Source organism: Leopardus geoffroyi, chromosome C2, assembly GCF_018350155.1.
Source record: "Leopardus geoffroyi isolate Oge1 chromosome C2, O.geoffroyi_Oge1_pat1.0, whole genome shotgun sequence".
Lineage (NCBI taxonomy): Eukaryota > Metazoa > Chordata > Mammalia > Carnivora > Felidae > Leopardus > Leopardus geoffroyi.
Window position 1 is genome coordinate 25,379,472 of NC_059333.1, and position 9,762 is coordinate 25,389,233.

The window sequence follows — 9,762 nt, forward strand, 5'->3', positions numbered from 1 at the left end:
CAATAAGCACCAGGCAAACATTGAGAATATGGGGAAGAGCAAGTTATTTATACTTGTTAAGGAAAGATGTGAAAAAAGCTAAACTTTAAATTACCTTCAATCTGGGTCATCTGCGTGGTTCAGTCAGTTAATTTTGTCTCAGGTCATGATATCAGGATTGTGGGATAGAGCCCCACATTGGGCTCCACACCGCCTGTGAAGCCTGATTAAGATTCTCTCTCCCTTTCCCTCTGCCCCTTCCTGCTTACACACACACACACATACATTCTCTGCTCTCTCTCAGATAAATAAATAAATAACCTTCAATCCATTTTTGTAGCTCATTCTCCGTTGTCTTTTTATAGCTATAACATAATCGGTCATGAAATTAATATTTATAACATTATGTCTATGTGAATATTGTTTATAAGCAAGTAGTACACTATGCCATAATTATGTTTCTTCTTTTTTCTCTGTTGTAACTTCATTTTCCCTCCATGCTTGTTCTGGGTTTTTCATCTCAAGAACTTTTCTCAAGTTTCAATGACCAAAATAATATACACCGTCTTCCTTTGCAGGGAAGGTGGCAAAAACGTCAATAGTTCAATTAGCAGGTATGTCTTCCCATACAGTAGCAAAAGTAGCCATCAGAATCTCCATATTGTATTCCACTACCTTGATGACTCTGGTAGAAAAGTGTCCCTCTCTTCTGATTTCACCAGCTAAAATTATGAGACTAAGTTTGTTTGGCTTGGTTTAAATTATATGCCTTTCTGTGATCACCTCTGTGCTCAGCACAACCTAAAACATGTGGACTGACTATAAAGGACTTGGGGGAGGGAGGGAGTAGTCATCAAAAGGAGTAGTTAAATTCTGTATCTAAAAAAAGGATTCTGGGTGGGAGAAAGTACAGATATAGCCTACTTGTACAAACAAAATCTGGCACGCTCCTGTCAAAGAGACAAAGGACAGTTGTATCTTTTTTAATAAATTTAAAAACATTTTATTTTTGAGAGAGAGAGAGAGACAGAGCACGAGCAGGGGAGGGGCAGAGGGAGAGGGAGACACAGAATCTGAAGCATGCTCCAGGCTCTGAGCTGTCACCACAGAACCTGAGGCAGGGCTTGAACCTGCTAACCATGAGGTCATGATCTGAGCCAAAGCCAGAGGCTCAACCGACTGAGCCACCCAGGCACCCCAGGACAGTTGTATCTTATTGCTACTTCTTGTGGTAATATCTGGGCCTCTGCTCCAGGCTTTTTGGTTAATGTTCAAACCTCATCTAATTTGGCTTTAATGCTTCATACTAGGCACTATCTGATGAATTTAAACATGTCCAAAGTACCTGAAGAGGAAAGGGTAAAGTACCATAAATGGCTTGCCAGTCCAAGTTTAAGATTATCCTACACACTAGCATGGTAGGAGAACTTATTGGACCAATGAAAATAACGTGCATCAGTTGGTTACTTTTTTCTTTGTAAGTGGAGTTAATGTCAGGCAGTAATGTCAGTAATGCAAATGGAGTAATGGGGTATACTTTCTTAAGAATAGAAATCATTAAGGAGAGAGAGAAACAGAGAGAATGTTTCCAAGATACTGTCCTTGAGAAAATGACAAAGAATGGAATCAGTCCCATATGGAGGTAAGTGTTGATCTTATATAGGAACCAAGATATTTTATCTAGAGAAACAGAGTGGCAACGGTTATTTGCACAAATTCAATTCACTGGGTAGATGTGATGGTGAAAACTTTTGGAAGCAATCTTCTATGTATTTTTTCTTTTCTCAATAAAAAGGAAGCAAAAACATCAGATGTGAAAATTTGGGGTAGGGTTCAAAGTGTGAAAATGTATAAGTCAGTGAAGTAGCTGTCTAGGAGACCAGGAGAATGACTGGCCCAGGAAAATGCAGTACCACAGACAGGAGCCTTCATGGCCACTTGATGTCAATAGTCATGAAGATAAAGTGAGACTAGGCAGTCTTGTTCATCTATATAGAAATAAGTGAAGTATTGGATTTTTGTCCAACATCAAATAAAAGGACTAGAAAGAGAGTTAAATGATTCAGCTATCGTGTTTAAAGATCAACCATGTGGTTCAACCTGTATGAAAGAAAGTCTCAATGAAAATGTAACAGGATCATTGAATCATAGGTACTGGTGACATCCAAAAGCCGGAAAGCCCAGGTGTGACAGAATGGAAACACAAGAGGTGGTATTCAGAGAATGAATGCATAAAGTGATCATGGTGTTGGAAAGAACTGTAGTTATTGCTGACAGCAACACCTAGGCCAGTGTAGGAACTGGGGATAAACTGATGTATTTAGGGATCAAGATCACTAGAAGGAAACAAGTCAAGATACTGAAAGTTCAAGTGATTTGAAGGATCGCTTGCATGACACTTAAGAGAGGAATTTTAACAGTAGCAGTATTGAGGAGACGGCAGTGGCTTAGGTACAAAAGTCTTTTAAAAAGCCATAGGTGTGGGGCGCCTGGGTGGCGCAGTCGGTTAAGCGGCCGACTTCAGCCAGGTCACGATCTCGCGGTCCGTGAGTTCGAGCCCCGCGTCGGGCTCTGGGCTGATGGCTCAGAGCCTGGAGCCTGTTTCCGATTCTGTGTCTCCCTCTCTCTCTGCCCCTCCCCCGTTCATGCTCTGTCTCTCTCTGTCCCCAAAATAAATAAACGTTGAAAAAAAAAAAAAATTAAAAAAAAAAAAAAAAAAAAGCCATAGGTGTGTTTTGGGTGGGAGAAGGGAGTGACTAGGAAGGGAGGAGATAACTGCAATAAGGTTGGAATATTGGCTCCTGTAGTCAGATGACCTGAAAGTCAAAGCAGGAGAAAGGGAGATATGCCTGGATGTGTAATAAGGAGCAAGAAGAATATTCTCTTCTTCAAGACCTGTGGTATTAAGAACATGGGAGAAAAGCATCACCATTTGAGAGAGATGGAAGGGGAGTAATGTCCTCAGCAGAGCCAAGATTCTCTTTTAGCAAAAAGTTAAGTAGATACATAATATAATATACATGTAATTATCATTTACACTAAGCTTTTGGAATGATTTCATCATTTCAGATGGTTTTGGTGAATTTTACAAAAAAAAAAAAACAACTATTTTTTTTTACAGAGTAGATGCCAAGTTTATCAGAACCTAGGAGAAATATAGGCATTAGTATCTAAACTTATAAAAACATCTTTTTGTAATTATGTGTTTTGACACTTTTGAAAAAATAAATTGCTCATGAGTCATTAATCAACTGTTCTTTTGTAATTAAGGAATTGAAAAAGTAATTGAACAGATAGCAGGAAATAGAAATGAAACCGCATATAGACCCATCCTCAGTCGTTTGTGGGTGGTAAGTGTGGGAATAAATTAAAATGTTTATGAAATTGTAGATCTGAATGTGAACTTATGATCATCATGCTTTCATATTAGGGGACTCAAAACTTACTTTAATTGCATATGTTCTTCCTTATGATTTCCCCACTGAATACAGTTTCTTGAAAATCCAGAATAACTATTACTTTCTTTTTTGTCTAGTTTAAATATATACACTAACTTTCCTGAAATAAACATCTCTATATTCTTTGTCACATTGATTAATGGTATTGAATGTGAAAATAATGTATTTAATAAATATCAATGTTTAGTGAAATAGCGGTTTTTATAAAATAATGTTAATAAAATTACTTTGGTTATCTGATATTTATCTAACAAAACAAAAAATAATAGCTGTGTAGCAATACATTTAACAATTAAGTTTAATTGTTAATTTTCCTATATAGATTATTGAAATACACTATTATTTGCTTCTTCAAAACAAGATTATTTTTAGTTTAAATGAGAAAATGCTGCAAGACATTGACACATAACTCTCTTTCCTTTAGACTAAGCACTTAGTGACCCATATAACCATCTCAAAATATCTTAAACAACTTGCTATAAAAAATAGATAAATAATGGTCTTGTGCATTAGCCTTGCAGAGAGGTTATGTTAGAGATAAACCAAATTAGAATTGGAAAAATACAGAATATAATAGCTTCTGTAAGATTGTAAATGGAGGGCCGTACCTACCTGTCTAGGAAGCTGAACCAATCAATCTGAGAGTCTTTGAAATTATGAATGTTGTTCCCTTCAATGTGAACCTCAGCACTTTTTTTAGGTTTTAGCACTGACATTTCTGACTCAGAGTTATTTAGCTATAATTCTTGCTTTCAGTAATAAATATACCCATGAATAAAATGACTCCTGAGCATTCAAATTAACTCACAGTTACTCTAAGTCATTGTGTAAAAGAGTCGGTGTTGAATACTTTTTGTAGATTTTAAATTTTTTTCCAGAACAATCCAACACAAGATCAATTGAACAATTACATACTAAGAGTATCCGTTTCATTCAAGTCACTGGCTACAGCTGGATAGCAAAAAGTCTAGGAACATATACTCCTAGCATAAAAGAGTTGAAAATCCTTGGAGAAGAAAAAAAATGCTTACATGTGATTTCTGTACCAGAATCTTGATATTATTTAACTATGTCATAAACTGCCTTTTACACACATTTATACATGTTTCACTCATCTCTCATGCTAGAATTTTGAGAGTGAGGACAGTTACTGTTTCTTCTTCGTTTCTTCAACCACATAGAGCTATGTCTTGCACATAAAACAGTGAATATAATTAGTATATGTTTCACAAATGAATGATAACATGGTTTAGATTTCCCCAGGAACACAATAGAGATAAAAACACACAGAGGATTTATTGGGGAAATTTTAAAAATTAACATCTATGGAAGAAAAGAGGAGGAAGCAGGATCAAGCAGAGAAAAGAGTTTTCTGTGACGTTTTCTCGAAGAAGTATTTAGCAGCAGATCTACAAGGAATTCCTAAATTCATATGACACTTCGAAGTCGTCCTGTTTTGGGGAAATGGGACTCGGTGTTCATTTCAACATTAGAACCAGTCATTGATGCAGGCAGTGGGGTGTGCTCTCAGGTGAGGTTTGCCTTTTCTGATGAAACGGTTCTCAAAGCTGGACGACATCTGAAGGCTGTCTGCAGTTTCCTTCCAGCAGCTGAAAGAATGCTTTTTATCCCTGCAGGGGGCTCTAAGTGGTGCATCACAGCACCGAACATAAATGAATAAAATATGTAATTAGTTCATCAGGTCTTTTGCATGTTAACAGACATAGAAAGTGTTGTGGAGAGTCAAAAGAAAGGTAATATACGGATGGAAATACTAAGAAAGGCTTCATGGAGGCTTTGTTTTACTTGAGCTATCTATATGATGCTTGAAATGCCTGTTCAATAACAGGCATGAATACAATATGTGCCTATCAGAAAGAGAATGCTCTGATTAAGTAAATGCATGAACAAAGGCACAAAAGTAGAAATGAACAAGAAAATCAAGAAGAAAAAAAATAATTTATGTATTAAAGGATATTTTAAGGGGGAAATTAGTAAATGTAAATAGGAGTTATATCAGAGAAATTACTGAAGTTCAGATCTATTCATCTCCCTTTTATTATTATTTTAATGGAATGGCAGTTTTACTGTACTTTTTTCTTTATGGTATTTTGAGGTCAATAGACCATAAGTGATAATTAAATAAAGTCCTGTAATGAGAATGGTGGTAATCAGAATAAAAAATAATGGAAGGAAGCCAAAAGACATTGCAGAGTTAAGCGTACTTTGGTAGTTGTATTATACATATGAAAAGCAAAAGAATATTTGAACAAGTTTTCTAGTCTAGGTGTTAGACTACATTGGTGCCATTAGAACAGTAACATCAGAACCCAGGTCCCAGGTCCAATTTCTACAGGTCACACTTACACCTGAGGCTGCAACTGCTTCCAGCTCTAACTGGAGTTCTGGGAAGTGTTGGCTCCACTGGGACCAGAACCGAACCAGGACTTCATTACTAACACAGTAAGTGCAGGCTGAGTCCAATTCTGCTAAGAGTTTGACCCCTAGGCCTAACGATTCAAAAATTTGCTAAATCTCAACATGCATCCTCTACTTGTTCTGTTGGGTTCCTGTCCACGATTTAAGTTTTTCCTCAATCCTCATTTCCATTCTGAACTTCTTTACCCCTTACAGACTGCACAGCTTCCTGATTCCATAAACCATTACTCTGGGTTTTCTGGTATACTCATGTAACTTGGCAATATCTTCTCAGCTGACATGTGAACTGAAATGTCAATGTCCAAAAAAAGCTTCTTGGAAAATATAAACGGGTAGGTTGGGAGATTCAGATGACCCACCTATCTGGCAGTGGAGGTGGCCCCATTTAAAGAGATTCTCATTTTTTTTGAGGTGGATTCATAAAGTTTCCAAAGGTACCATTCTTTCTCTTTTCTGTGTCTTCTCATGAACTAGTTCCTCTGCCACAGCTTTTCTTCTTTTCACATGCTGGCTTCTCCTCATTGTTTTTTTGACTGAGTTTTTTATTCCATTCAAACTTAAACTTTGATGGAACTTTCTCTTGAGAATTTTACCTTATGTCTTAGGGTTAGGTTTCCCTTCTACAAAGCTGAGAACACTACACAGAAATGAATCAAATGTATTCCCCCTTTTTTGAGTGAGTTTTTACTTACTGTCTTAAAAGAACTATGAAGGAAGAAAGAAACTTCATATAAACACATTTCTGCAGCAATATCAACAATAGCATCTTGATTCCCTGAGGTTAGTATACACATCTGTGAATTAATAATTTGTTCGGAATTGGATTCATACTTTAATTATGGTCTGAGCTCACCCACTTTCTCACCCAGCCCCAGACACCTCTGCCAGAGGGAACTTGAAGCTTCCATGGCCAGAGGCTACATCATGGAAAGACCCCACAGGACTTTCATACTACTTAAACTCTAGGACTTAATTGTGAATTTGACTTTGATGTTTGTACCAGTGATCTTCCGTGAAAATAACTGATGGGTTTATCACAGTATAGATGGCCAAGGACATTTGCATGTAATAAGATGTTTGCAAAGTATAGATTTGAGCGATTCGGTGGCAAACATAGTGGCAAAAAAAGGAAAAAAAATCTCCCCAAAAGAGAATTTAGGAATCTTTTCAGTCAGAAATAAGGCCGTAAGTGTCCTTCCAAGATGGAATGAAGTGAAGAGGGATGTCTTAAGCTGAGAGCCTGGGAGGCACCTGTTTACCCACCTGATGTAGCCTCTTGGCATGGCTGTCCTGATCATTCTAGATCTTTGTTCACTTTAGACCAAGTCTTCAGTGTTCTCTTTGGGGTCCAATCCTCCCACATAAAAAGCCTGATTCAATGGGAGTAGGATAGGTAAATACTATCAGCCGGGACCCCATCAGAGGAAGGAGATACATCAGCGGGGAGAGGAGGGTGGGCATAGGATGTAGGGGTCATCCAACAAAGCCCGAAGACTCAGGTGAGGGCAGCATCAAAGTCCCTGATGCAGTGAGGATGACTCCAGCCCTACTGGGCAGAGATTTGCCCTAAAGTGTATGGCTTGCTGAATCAGTCTCTCCTTGGGTCTTCCCAGTCATCATGATCATTTAAGGAGCAAATCTTGCCACCTGGATGACTATTATTCATTTGACCACCCATAGGAAAAGCTTTTATTTTATTTATTTTTTTTTTTTTTTAATTTTTTTTTCAACGTTTATTTATTTTTGGGACAGAGAGAGACAGAGCATGAACGGGGGAGGGGCAGAGAGAGAGGGAGACACAGAATCAGAAACAGGCTCCAGGCTCTGAGCCATCAGCCCAGAGCCCGACGCGGGGCTCGAACTCACGGACCGCGAGATCGTGACCTGGCTGAAGTTGGATGCTTAACCAACTGCGCCACCCAGGCGCCCCAGGAAAAGCTTTTAAAGGGCCTTGTCATTTACTCCAGAACAAGGGCCATCAAAAGGTCAATGCAAAGAGCTAAAAGAATCAGAGTTCCGTCAACCCCCATGTGATGAGCAGACACTTTTGCCTGTGTTGGGACCAGCTGCTGCTTCTGCTCCAGGCTGTGCAGGTGGGACAAGAGCCAGGAAATGGCTCAGTTCCCCCTACCAGAGGTCTGTCCAGGCAGAAGAGAGAGCCCAGGGCCTCTGGCCTTGGCAGGACCATCAGTGAGTTTGATCTGCTTTTTGGTTCCTAGGTTGTACCCTGCTCTCCTGAACTAGATTCACTAATAAGCCTCATTGATCTTCTTTAACAGTCCTGAGGCCAATTAAATATTCCTTTTGCTCTTTCCTAAATTTTCCTAGGACCCACCCAGAACCCAAAGCTAAATTCATTAACCATAGTCATACTAGTCCCTATAAAGTACAGTCCACAGCCTCATTTTAAACTGCAACCTGGGACTCCTTTTCTGTTTTTGTATTGGTCCAGGCCATTTCTGACATGAGACAGAATATTACAGCTTCCCAAATCAAATATTCTGGGTTTGATTCCTACATATGAAACCTCCTGGTTATGACATTTGGTGAATATTTCTAGACTCTCTATGTCCCTGTTTTATCACCCAGTACAATGGGGAAAACAGGAGGAATTGCACAACTGGGTTGTTGTGAGCTTGAAATGAGATTGTAAACAGCAAGTGTTTAACACAAGACCTAACAAATTGTGAGTCCTTAAGGTATATTGGTCAATACCCCGCTCCCTGTCAGAAAGTGGCCCAGTAGGGGGTTTTGTCAAGGCCACCAATAAGAGGAACTGCCTATAACATGGTAAATGAAGCCAGGAAATACTACATATATTGTTAGCCCAGTGCAAAATGCAAATGCAGGGCCCCTGTATTTGCAAGATATCTGCATAGCAGCTCTGTGAGACAACAGGGGTGGATGAAATTATAGAAGTGGAAAATAGAGTTTAAGACCAGCTGTATACTCAGATCCATATCATGGGCTTGACTGCAATAAGTGTCCTTAACTTTGGTTTTCTTGCAGTACACTCTCACCTCTTCATATGTAGTTCTTTTCCTTCTATACATATTTTAAAGGTTACTAATATGTCTATAGATTTATGACTGCTTATGATTTCCTAGATTTCTTCAACAAGGTAGGATAATAAATAAAACAAAAGTTTAGGAAAAAAAAAAAGAATAGTCATTGAATGACAAAAACAGAGGACTAGGTTTGGATTAAGACAGGAAGAAACAAGTTTCAAAAAGAAGATACCGTGGTCCTGTATAAGAATGAGCTGAGAGGAAAGCACAGGGTTTTATCTTAGGAATCATTTGTGACTAGGAAGAGCAGCCTTACTGTACTGAGCAGAGACGAATCACAGCAATGAGGCAGACTAAAGTTACTCTGGGACAAAAAAAATTGCAAGTGTGCCTTTGTGCTGACCACTCTGTGTCACTGAGTTAAAGTTTTCTAAATTTGTCCAGGCTAGAAGTGTATTTTACCCTGAGCTGTGGGCAGAGCTGAGCCTGTGGGCAAGGGTCAAGTTATAAAAGCAGACATACCAGAAGCTAAAGCAAAGGATTTCATTTGTGGCCTTGATCTCCCTGGGGAACCATTTTGCTTTCTATCTGTAACATACTATTACCTTCACTCCTGAGAGCTATCTTGATACACAATGTAAATGTAACAAATCCATTGAAAATATGACTCAAAGAACTCATCCTCTTGATGTAGACTTGGCTATGTGACCTCAAAGTCCCATCAGTGCCCTTAAAGGGAGTGATTTTCTGGCAAGTTGCCATTTCTAGTTCATTTAAAATGTTCATTTTCTTTATCGAGATTCTTGTTCTTGTCTCATCACGACTTTAAAGACTTGACCTCTGTCATGAATCTGGCTCGGATAATCATTTACAGAAAT

At 38.6% G+C, this 9,762-nt stretch overlaps 1 long non-coding RNA gene across 1 annotated transcript; it reads right to left on the bottom strand.

The window, feature by feature from the left end:
* Window positions 1-4,714: 4,714 nt before the first annotated feature.
* Window positions 4,715-9,247, bottom strand: LOC123576060. The gene is made up of 2 exons (XR_006701141.1): window positions 9,201-9,247; window positions 4,715-5,080 (listed from the first exon to the last, which is right to left on the bottom strand). It is a non-coding gene; the product is annotated as an uncharacterized LOC123576060 (long non-coding RNA).
* Between the last annotated feature and the right edge of the window lie 515 nt (window positions 9,248-9,762).